Consider the following 12,532-nt stretch of genomic DNA (forward strand, 5'->3'; position numbering starts at 1 on the left):
CACCTTCCAGTGTGTGTTACCAGTTCTGTTCATTGCACAGAATCATCTTCATAAAACATACTGTTTTCTATGTACCTGGTATATATCTCAATTAGTTTGAAGAATTTCTCAGATACCTCTTAATATGTAGTGCTCCAATTCCAATCTTGCCATGTCCTGTACCAGTGACACAGCACACAGGAGTTTTATTTCTCTTTATTTCTCTGGGTTGTTCAGAACCCAATGAAAGAACAATGGAATGGGATCCAAGAGATCAGGGTTCTTGTCCCAGATTTACCATAAAATAATTGTGTCCTCTTGGGAAAATTATAGTCATTCTAGGTCCCTTTTCTTTACTTTGACAGAGCTGCACTAGATGACCCGAAATAATACAGCCCTCTTTCAGTAGTAGCTTAGATGTTATTGGTATTCTGAAACAAATGAAGACAATGACACATGGAGCTGTGCAACATCTCTGTAACTCTGTTGTCTTAGAGTTGCCTCCATTTTACAGATGATAAGATGACTGTGCATAGAAGTAGATGTTTGGAACCAGCGGTTCCAAAGTAAGTGTAGGTAAACCGCACATTTCCTTCCTTCCTGAAGCTCACTTAGCCAAAACATAGGCTTCTGAATATTAAGCTGTAAAGCATATTATCAGTACATTTTAGAAGAAGCTATTCTTTTAGGATTTCCAATTAATAGCAGGAGGTTTTGAAATTCTTAAAAGATCATCTAATTTTGTGAGATTTACAGCTCTATTTTCCTGTCAAGCAAGTTGTATTAGTGCCAGACAGTCATCTGAGCTTCTGGATGCTTCTCTGAACCTCTTGAAGTTTTCTTCTTGCTATCTGAAATTCATGCCAGATAAGCCTTTTTCTAGAGCGTATGTACAGACTTGTGTATTTTTATATAGGAAAGCGATGCAGTGAGTCAAGTCGGGGGTTAAGCCCTCATTCTCAGAGTGGTATTGAGCTCCTGGTGAAATATAATCATCATTTCCTCAGAATCGAAAAGCAGTTATCTCAGGTGTATAATCCCATTAACTATACATTTACGTATGATACATGTATTCATTGTACCTACGAGGTGTGTTCTCTTTGGGAAGTACAAAGCTCTTAGAGACATAGGTTGTTCATTTTTTTGTTTTCCCACAAATACTGTGACCCTTTGAGCAGGAAGGTCTATATTTTACTAACATCTAGAACCAGCAGTTAACACGGTGTCTAAGATGTAGTCAATAAATATGAAATAGATAAATGAACACATTTTTATGTAAGGGCCAGGACGTGGACAAATAGACATTTTTCATTTTCAGTCACAAAGCAACAATAGACATAATAATGATACAGAAAACAAGTGCTACGGTCATTCAAAGAAGGCATAGAATAGATAGAAGGATCTCCTCTATGGCACAGGGAACTATACTCAATATTTTGTAATAACATCTGTATGGGGCACCTGCTCCACACCAGGCCCTATGACAGGTGCTTACATACTTTCCCTCTCCCCCATCCTATGGGGAAACTACCTCTGCTATAGATTTAACATTTGCCTCCCCCATTAATAACTCTTTTAAACCTTATTCACATTGCATCAAAGGGATGCTTTGATGCAATGCTGAGGTCTTCTCAGCAAAGCTCTTGGGAATTTGGTATATGAGGATCCACAATAGCGATCCATTTCATCGGTGTCAATCTTTCTGGACAGTTTGGGTGGAAAGGACAATTCCTGAAGGTGCGATACCTTCACCGCATGTACTAGCATTGGGTCTTGCTTGTGTGTGTGTCACCGACTTCAGCCTTGCTGTAGCAATAATAGCTAAGATACTGTAGAGTTGAGAGGCTATTTAAGTATTTATAGATATATACATAAGATAAAAGCACCTAACTTTTTTCTTCCTATTGCTTACTTTCCACAGCAGTGTACACACCACACTTTAGGAAACAGTGATGTAGTCCAATTTGTCTTCTCATTTGAAGATGAGAAATGAAGGTCTGGACCTTTCATTGCTCAAGGTCATTCGAGTGTTTAAGGGCAGGATGCTGGGGTTCCTAACTTCCAGGGAACCTAACTTTTCTCTGAAATTATACTGCCCCTTAATCTCTTAGCAGTACATAAAACAAATATTGGTGACCTCGTGACATGCCAGCCCTTGGGTGAAATGGAGATCTGTGACTGGCTCTCAAACTTTTAAGAAATGGGAGTCTAGAAAAAAACCCCCAAAACAGTCATGAAAAGACTCACTGGGCTGGAAGGGGAGCCCGTGGTCGTCTAGCTCAGTGCTGGGCTGAACCCTGGATCGTCCAAGGAGGGTCTTGGAGGCCTCTCTGCAGGCCAAGTAGTCAAGGCATAAGGGGGAATCAGGCAGGTTTGCTTCTGTGTCTTCATGTTATTTTCATGTAAGATAGCACTGAAGACTTCAAAAGTAACACTGGAAATGTGCTGTGCTTGTCCATTTTCATCTTATAGGTAATGACATGAAGGCTCAAAGGGGGATCATGTTTTTCTAGTTAATAACAGACAACATTCCTCATCCAGCATTCCTATAGCTTAAAAAAGCAATAGAGGCAAGTGGGTCCATGAACGTGGGTTTTGTGGTCACGCAGATTTGAACTTGCATCCCAGCAGGGCTTGAATGGAGTTTTTCTCTCCAAATTAGGCAAATTGCTTCTCCAAGGCTCATGGGGTGGTCAGTGTTGTTATAGGGGAGTGAGGTAAAAGCATTTTCTTCACCATATCCTGCCCCAGACATGTTATCTGAAAGGAAGGAAGGAAAAATGGGAGGGATATATGGAGAAAGAGGGAGGAAACTAAGGTGGCAGAGAACATTCCTAAAAGTCCTCCATGTTACTTCTGCTGTTCTTCCACACGCTCCTTGGGACCTCGCTTGCCAACAGAAATGTTGATTAAGCACTCTGGTTCTTATGCACTTTCTGCATTGGGAACACTTATAGTTAGGTTTCAGGACTCTGAACTCCCCAAACTGGGGAACTTGTCATTAAAAGGTCCTTTTAAAAAGCACAAGTGCCCCAAAGTTTAATGGCATTAGATTTTGGCAATGATTTCTTGAATATGACACCGAAGGCACAGGCAACAAAAGGAAAATAGAGAAATTGGACTTTATTAAAATTTTTAAAACTCTGTGCATCAAGACCCTATCAACAGAGGAAAAGGGCAATCACAGAATGAGAGGAGATGTTTGGAAATCATATATCTGATAAGGGATTAATATCTAGAGTGCACAGAGAACTCCTAAAACTCAACCACAAAGCAAACAACCTGGCTAAAAAATGGGCAAAGGACTTGATTAGACATTTCTGCTAAGAAGATACATAAATGGCCCATAAACACATCAAAAGATGCTCAGCATCACTGATCATTAGGAAAATGCAAGTCAAGACTACAGTGAGACACCACCTTACACACATTAGGGTGGCTACTCTGAAAACAAAAAATAACAAGGGTTGATGAGGATGTAGGAAATTGGAACCCTGTGCACTACTGGTGAGAATGTAAAATGGTACAGCCATTGTGCAAAATATCATGGTGGTTCCTCAAAATTAAAAGTAGGATTACCATATGTTCCAGTTCCACTTCTGGGTATATACCCAACATAACTGAAAGCAGGTTTTGCAAGATACTTTGTATACCTATGTTCATAGCAGCATTGTTCACAATAACTAAACTGTGGAAGCAACCCAACTGCCCACTGACAGATGAATAGATAAGCAAAACGGGGTGTATACACAACAGAATATTATTCAGCCTTAAAGAGGAAGTTCTGACACAGGCTACAACATGGATGAATCTTGAGGACATGATGCTAACCTACCAGTCACAGAAAGACAAATGCTCTCGATTCCACTTGTATGAGGCACCTAGAGTGGTCAAGTTCATACAGACAGAAAGTCGAATGGTGGGTGCCAGGGGCTGGGGGTAGCGGTTGCTGGAGGGCAGAGAGTTCCAGTTTTTCCAGAAGAAAAGAGTTCTGGAGATTGGCTGCCGCACAACGTGAATGTCCTGAACGTTTCTAAACTCTACACTCATAAGTGATACGATGATACAATTTTATGTGCATTTCACTACAAATAAAAACCAAACATGGACTTCCCTGGTGGCGCAGTGGTTAAGAATCCGCCTGCCAATGCAGGAGACACGGGTTCGAGCCCTGGTCCGGGAAGATCCCACATGCCGCGGAACAACTAAGCCCGTGCACCACAACTACTGAGCCTGCATTCTAAAGCCTGCAAGCCACAGCTACTGAAGCCCGTGTGCCACAACTACTGAAGTGCATGCACCTAGAGCCCGTGCTCCACAACAAGAGAAGCCACCACAGTGAGAAGCCCACACACCGCAACGAGGAGTAGCCCCCGCTCGCTGCAACTAGAGAAAGCCCGCGCACAGCAACGAAGACCCAACGCAGCCAAAAATAAATAAATAAATAAATTTAAAAATTAATTTAAAAAACTATTAAAAAAAGAAAACACCAAACACAAGTGGCCCTCGGAGACACAGTAAATATTTTTGTCGTTCACAGTTTAGAGCTGCCTCATTGTCAGGGTGCTAGTCTTCAGTCAACTAGCTGAGAACTGGTACGGAGGGGATGGGAACTTCCATGAAAGAGCTTCTGAAGCTAAGTAGCCTGGTCCATTTCCTAATTTCTTCAACGAATATCTGAGTGCTTGCTGGAGCCAGTCACTGTACTTGGTCCTCGAGATAGACAGCTGTGAAAACATTATACAGAGAGCCTTGCAATCTGGGAGTGAGAGGTGGGGTAGGGAAGGACCCGCAAATGAAAGCATGGAAGTTTTTAGCATGTTACCAGATGATGCAGGTTACGGGAACAATAAAGCATCAAAGGGAAAGAGGGCTACCCTAATTAGAAGGGGACATGTGGACAGACCGGAGAGAGCAGCCCCTGTAGATACGGAGAGAAAGAACATTCTAGGCAGAGAGAATAGTAAGTGCAGGAGGCTATGGGGAGGGAGCTGCTAGGAACAGCCAGGGACAGCTCACCAGTGTGTCTGGAAGGGCTTGAGGGAAGGGGAGGGACGGTGTGTGTGTGTGCGCGCAGGCGCATGCATGTGTGTGTGTGTGAGAGAGAGACAGAGACAGAGTGGGGGGATGGGGAGGGGGAGAGAAGGAGAAGACTGCTTTTATTCGAATCCAGATGGGAGCCTCTGAAGGGTTTTGAGCTCCGAACAACATGATCTGACTTAGGACGGACGTACCAGGATCACCGTGACCACTGTACCTAGAACGGATTGAATGGGAGGGGGCAAAGCAGAAAAACGCATTTGAAAGGGGTGCACAGAAGGGGAGAGCAGGGCTGGTGGGACCTGAGGGGAGAGGTTTTCTGTCTCTTGCAGGGTGCCGGCTAGGGTTTAGTCTGGGTGTGGCCGCCCCGCTCCCCGTCTGCAGCACTCTGCCCTCCTCACCTCCTGTAAACGGAGGCTAAGTGCATCCTTGAGGCTCTCCCAGAGAGTTGATGGCCTGCCTGGGACAGTCCTGAGTCACAGCCCCTTGGCTGTCACCAGCTCCAGGGATGCTCCTGTCCTGAGCATTAACCTCCCTCAGGGGGAGTCCTCATTCTCCAGGGAGGAAATGGATATCTCACTGCTGCGGGCTCTTAACTCCTGTAAAGCTGCAGGACAAATGACTTCCCTGAACATGCTTCATGCAGGGAAGAATGGGTAATCTCAGAGAAGGGAATAAAACTTCTCAAAACTCCGAACCGGGGGATTGCAGAGAAGCTCGCTGTTTTCTCTCTTGGGTGCGTGTGTGTGAATCGGGGAAGGAGAGGGCGGGCACCGACTTGGGTCTCGGTTCGCCCCCGTGGACCATTCTTCCAGGGCAAGTTTTTCTTAGCGTCACTCGATTTCTTGAAGTGGCAGAATGAATACCCAGTGTAGAAAAGGGGGAAGAAAAACGTGTTAGTTAGCATGAAATATGGTCATCTGATGACTTGTCCATTATGTATTTGAGGAAGCAAAGATTCTGAAGACCTTCACCTACTCAAGGAGAGGAAATTGCTTCTGTCTACACCAGAACCTCTTACTTTTGCCACTGGTGACATTTTGTGTCCGATAATTCTTTGCTGTGGGCTGTCCTGGGCATTGTGGGATACTCCTACAGTATCCCTGGCCTCTGCCCAGCGGATGCCAGCAGTCCTTCCCCAGCTGTGACAGCAGAGATGGCTCCTGAACTTGTCAATTGTCTGGGGGGCAGGGAGCTGGGGGGAGGGGGGCAGAGTTGCTCTGGGTTGAGAGCCCCTGACCCAGGCTCAGCAGGCACATGGGTGAAGTCAGGACTGTGTATGTCATGTCCTCTCTGGCTAACAATAATCGATGGAGTTAAAACTAATAGTGGCTTCTGCTTGGTCACTGGGACAGCAGAGCATTCACTGTTCTGCCTTGAGAGAACAATTTTCCTGTGTTTTAACTAATAAGGCCCTTGTGATGGCTGGATTCTGGGCACCCCAACTAATAAGCGTGCCTATAAGGCAAAGAAACCAAAACCAACGTCCTCCTTGATTGCCAGGGAGGGGGCATGTTTTCTTTCCCCTCCCTCTCCTGGATCCATGCAGTAATTAGCCAAAGTAAAATGAATATTAGCTCATGCTTAATTGCCTTTACAGTGTACTCGCCAGCACTGATGCAGTAGTGCTAAAGCAATGTATTTTAATAAATTTTTTTAAATGTATTTTTATTTTTGGCTACCTTAGGTCTTTGTTGCTGCGCGTGGGCTTTCTATAGTTGTGGTGAGCAGGGGCTACTCTTCGTTGCGGTTCACGGGCTTCTCACTGGGTGACTTCTCTTGTTGCAGAGCACTGGCTTTAGGCGTGTGGGCTTCAGTAGTTGTGGCACGCAGGCTCCATAGTTGTGGCACACGGGCTTAGTTGCTCCACAGCATGTGGGATCTTCCCGGACCAGGGCTCGAACCCGTGTTCCCTGCACTGGCAGGAAGATTCTTAACCACTGCACCACCAGGGAAGTCCCTAAAGCAATTATTTTTTTAACTCTATGGCTTTAAATAATCCTTGGCTCTGAAATTCCCTGTACCCCTCAGCTACGTAACCACAGGCCCCTCTGCCCTAAATCCTTTTCTTACACTTTGTAGCTTTTTAAGCAACGCCCCTCTTCAGGAAGACATAATCCCTTCTCTGTAGAAAACATGAAAGACCTGAACAAATCAAGATTTCTCCATGGAGAATTCAGCTAGTCCTGAGCTTAGCTCCAAACAAGGAAATCCAAGTCTACACCAAGCACGCCATTACCCGGACTAATGCCTGACTTGAATAACAAGCAAATTATTGTGCTTTTAATTGTACCCTGCTGGGTCACAAAGCACGTGTGAGAGAGGAATGTGCCCAGCTTCTGCAGGAGAAACAGGTCAGGCCTCTAATCCTCCTTTTCTGTCACCTTCCCCTCCCCCTTTCCAATCCTTTCTCTTCTCAGCAGAGCAGAGGAACAAAAAAGAGACAGCTAAATTATGTTTAAAATGGAAGAGTCTAAAAGAAGAAAAACGGCGGTCAGTACTGACTTGGGAGAGGATGCATTATCTATCCACAGCCTCTGCAGTGTGGGCCATTTGAGGACAATCAGTGTTCCAACCGGCTTGCTGGAGGGCGATATCTGCGAGCCTAAACCAGGCTTTCTCAGCCTCAGCATGACTGCTGGGTGGGGTTGGATGCTTCTTTGCTGTGGGCCTGTCCTGTGATGGAAGGACATTTAGCCTCGCGTAAGCTGTGACCATCCAAAGTGTCCCAAGACACTTTCAAATGTCTCCTGGGTGCAAAATTGCCCCTGGTTGAAAACCACTGCCCCAAGCCCTTCCATATTGGGATGTACTTGCTCTCTCTCCCATTCTCTCCCCCCCCCCACACACAAAACCCAAGAAAATCATGGTTCCTGTGTTAAAACTGGGGAGATCAACGTGCTCTTCATGTAGGTAGAATGAGCGGAAAGGAAAAAGACACTGACTTGTGTGTAGTCAGGGGACAGAGTGGGAACCCCCTCAACGCCAAGACTGAAAAGAGTCTTAGGATGTGGGTGTGTTTCTGGCTCCCTCTGGGAAGTGGCAATGCCCCTGGTTGAACAAGCCAACTTTCGAACGCCTCTACCCTGTGCACTTTGGAATCGGGCTTGCTGTGGGCGAGATGAGGAGTGATGGCGAGGCTGCAGAGATGAAGGCGTCTGTGAAGGTGCTGACTGTCTCCTCCCACACTACTTGGGACAGGGGAGAACTACCCAGCTTCGGAGAGATACCCATTGCTCAGACAATGACGATCCTGTCTTGGACCTAAACATCGGGATGAAAGAGGGCTACTGACAAGACAGACGTTGTGCAAGCATGGGGTTGCACTTTCATTACAGACATTGAGGCAAACATTTCACTCCTGGTGATATAAGACCTCCCCTATTTTTAGGAACTTACAAGAAGCTGTATTGCTTGTTCTTACCGGCCAGAAGGAAAGGCGGGAGAACGAGCACACTGCAGTGAGCCCCAATATCCACTAGATGGCAATGTATATCTTCCTCAGAAGCCAGGCGGGCAGCGCTCTGGGCAGCTCGTTGGCCTAAGCAAGACAAGGGCCACTTTTCTTTCCGGAGACAGGCGTCTCTTCTCATTGTGGGCACAAACAGCCCCAAACAATTGCACTGACCACACAGCTCTAAGTCACGTTCCAGGGCACTGCCGTCTGTTCAGGAGTGAATGCTGGGAAAATGAACCACGCTGCTAATTTGCTTGATTGGGGGGAAAATAAGATCTCAAGTGACAGTGGGTGTAATTTATTTTTCCAACAAGAATAGGGGCAAAGCCATTTCATCCACTCCCCCACAACTGCTACCATAAATGAAAGCAATCACCTTATTAGTCCTGAATTACTAACTGGCAGGGTAAAGATCTGCTGGAAGTCAAGCTGAAGTGGGGAGTCTGGAGAAAGGGATGTGATTTCTGCAGGGGAGGAGGGGAGGGGTAGGGCGCGGTGGGAGGGGCGGGAGGGGAGGGGAAGGCCTGAAGCCCATTGTGAGGTCCTGCGCCCCTGTGGTCTGGGGGCCGTGCTGGCCCTGACCCTGGGAGAAAAAGAGGCTCAGTGATGTCTTCAGGCCGTTCATTTTGTTCAGGAGAATGACTCTATAAAGTGAAGGAAAAAGAACCTGTTGGAGAAAACCTATCCGAGAGTTTCTCTGAAAATGCTACAGATGGAGATGAACTGGCTTGGGAAGGAGAGCACAGCCCTGTGGCGCCTGGCCACCCCGCTGCTGGTGGACCCCCCCAGGAAGGTTCTGTCACGGAAACGACAGGCAGATATGAAACCAAGTTGGGCTTTACGTCATTAAGAAATACCCCAAAGGAATGGAATAAAGGACTCCTTTCACACTTTGGGTTTTGCATGTGTCCTGAGGAAGCGCCTCTTCCCCAGCTGAGACAGCGCGCTGTCCCCGCGACCCAGTGAGCGGCCCTCGTCCTGCGGGGAAAGCAAAACAGCAGCGGGGTGGGTGCGCGCCCAGAGCTGCCCCTCTCGCCATTGATTTGTTCAGGGGTGACTTCTTGCGTTCTAGTTAGATGTGACTTAAATCGAAGTGCTTTCCTAAGGCGAGTTATCACAACTGTGAACCGTCAGTTTGCACAGCTGCTGCTCTTTTAGGGAAACGCACAGACTCGGGAGGCGGAGGGGCCGGCGCGGGCTCCCCTCTTTCCCACGGACCGGCCCGCGTGCCCCTCGCCCACCAGAAATATGTGCACCGCGTCCTCAAAGGCCGCCGCTTCTGTGCTCTGGCTCCTCTGCTGCTTCTGGCTGCTGAACAAGCCATCTCCTCTCTCCTGGGAGGGGCAGCTGGTTTCCTTTTGGGGCGCTCCCCTTCTCCCCGTCTCAGCTCCTGCAGCGGAGACGAGGCTGCCCCTCTCTCCCTGCACGCTGTGGGCTGGGTGTGCAACCCGGCTCGGGCCACAGCCCTCCCCCCCCGCCCCCGTCCCCGCCGACCCCGCTCGGCGCCCACCACAGCCGGCAAAGCCCACACGGGGCGCCCAGTTAAAGCTGAACCGCAGATGAAAACCACGACTTTTTAGGGTGTCTTCAACATTGCATGCAACATACTTCTACTAAAAAAATTACTGTTTATCTGAAGTTCAGCTTTAACGAGGCGGGCATCCTGTATTTTGTCTGGCAGCCTTCTTGGTTCTAAAGAAAATGTTTGTCCAGAACAGGTCAAATTGGAATCAGCCTAGGACTTTTAACTGGAGCTTTGGGGAACAAATACTTAAAAGGTATCTGTTGGGACTGCTAGGCTGGTAGGATTCATGCTTGCAACCGCTGGGAGCCAGCTTTGCTATCATGTGGGGAGAGCTGCTTGAACTAGAAGCCAACACCACAGAGAGCAGACCTGTTTCATTTGAACAGGTGGATCCAGCTGTTCTTGAAGCTGGCCTGGTGGGTGGTAGAGGTCAGGGTGCTGATGGCCAGGAGGGATAATAATTTCCTAGCCCTCAAATCTGGGAAGTGAAAACAGTAGGGCTGAATGTGCCCACGGGGCATGGCTTCTGTTCAACTGGAAGAGTGGTGAATGGCTATTGGGTGACAAAAACAGTCGGTCTACTATATTCTTACTTTGTTTGCTAATTGTTTTGCTGTGTGTAAACTCTTTGTTGCATTAGCTCTTGTTCATGACATCATATCTGGAGACAGGGTCTGATAGACTTACATGTGGAATTGGAGACTTAAATTTCAAATCTGCCTCTGCCTGGTTGAGTGGCTTTAGGTTTCTCATAACCTCTACGAAGTTGAGTTTCTGGGTCTGAAACCTAAGGACAGAGGTGATCGTAATCCATTTGGGCTGCTATAACAAAATACCAGAGCCTGGGTAGCTTATGAACAACAGAAATTTATTTCTCATAGTTCTGGAGGTTGGAAGTCTAAGATCAGGGTGCGAGCAGATTCACAGTCCGGTGAGTATCCTCTTCCTGGGTCACAGTTGGCGTGTTTTCTCTGTAACGTCCCATGGCAGAAAGGTCGAGGGACCTCTGCGGGGTCTCTTTTATGAGGGCACTAATTTTGTTCATGAGGGCTCTACCCTCATGACCTTATCACCTCCCAAATGCCACACCTCCTGATACCATCACTTTGGGGGTTAGGATTTCAACATATGAATTTTGGGGGAGGCAAATGTTAAATCTATAGCAGAGGTAGTTTCCCCATAGGATGGGGGAGAGGGAAAGTATGTAAGCACCTGTCATAGGGCCTGGTGTGGAGCAGGTGCCCCATACAGATGTTATTACAAAATATTGAGTATAGTTCCCTGTGCCATAGAGGAGATCCTTCTATCTATTCTATGCCTTCTTTGAATGACCGTAGCACTTGTTTTCTGTATCATTATTATGTCTATTGTTGCTTTGTGACTGAAAATGAAAAATGTCTATTTGTCCACGTCCTGGCCCTTACATAAAAATGTGTTCATTTATCTATTTCATATTTATTGACTACATCTTAGACACCGTGTTAACTGCTGGTTCTAGATGTTAGTAAAATATAGACCTTCCTGCTCAAAGGGTCACAGTATTTGTGGGAAAACAAAAAAATGAACAACCTATGTCTCTAAGAGCTTTGTACTTCCCAAAGAGAACACACCTCGTAGGTACAATGAATACATGTATCATACGTAAATGTATAGTTAATGGGATTATACACCTGAGATAACTGCTTTTCGATTCTGAGGAAATGATGATTATATTTCACCAGGAGCTCAATACCACTCTGAGAATGAGGGCTTAACCCCCGACTTGACTCACTGCATCGCTTTCCTATATAAAAATACACAAGTCTGTACATACGCTCTAGAAAAAGGCTTATCTGGCATGAATTTCAGATAGCAAGAAGAAAACTTCAAGAGGTTCAGAGAAGCATCCAGAAGCTCAGATGACTGTCTGGCACTAATACAACTTGCTTGACAGGAAAATAGAGCTGTAAATCTCACAAAATTAGATGATCTTTTAAGAATTTCAAAACCTCCTGCTATTAATTGGAAATCCTAAAAGAATAGCTTCTTCTAAAATGTACTGATAATATGCTTTACAGCTTAATATTCAGAAGCCTATGTTTTGGCTAAGTGAGCTTCAGGAAGGAAGGAAATGTGCGGTTTACCTACACTTACTTTGGAACCGCTGGTTCCAAACATCTACTTCTATGCACAGTCATCTTATCATCTGTAAAATGGAGGCAACTCTAAGACAACAGAGTTACAGAGATGTTGCACAGCTCCATGTGTCACTGTCTTCATTTGTTTCAGAATACCAATAACATCTAAGCTACTACTGAAAGAGGGCTGTATTATTTCGGGTCATCTAGTGCAGCTCTGTCAAAGTAAAGAAAAGGGACCTAGAATGACTATAATTTTCCCAAGAGGACACAATTATTTTATGGTAAATCTGGGACAAGAACCCTGATCTCTTGGATCCCATTCCATTGTTCTTTCATTGGGTTCTGAACAACCCAGAGAAATAAAGAGAAATAAAACTCCTGTGTGCTGTGTCACTGGTACAGGACATGGCA

This window comes from Orcinus orca, chromosome 17 (assembly GCF_937001465.1).
Source record: "Orcinus orca chromosome 17, mOrcOrc1.1, whole genome shotgun sequence".
NCBI lineage: Eukaryota > Metazoa > Chordata > Mammalia > Artiodactyla > Delphinidae > Orcinus > Orcinus orca.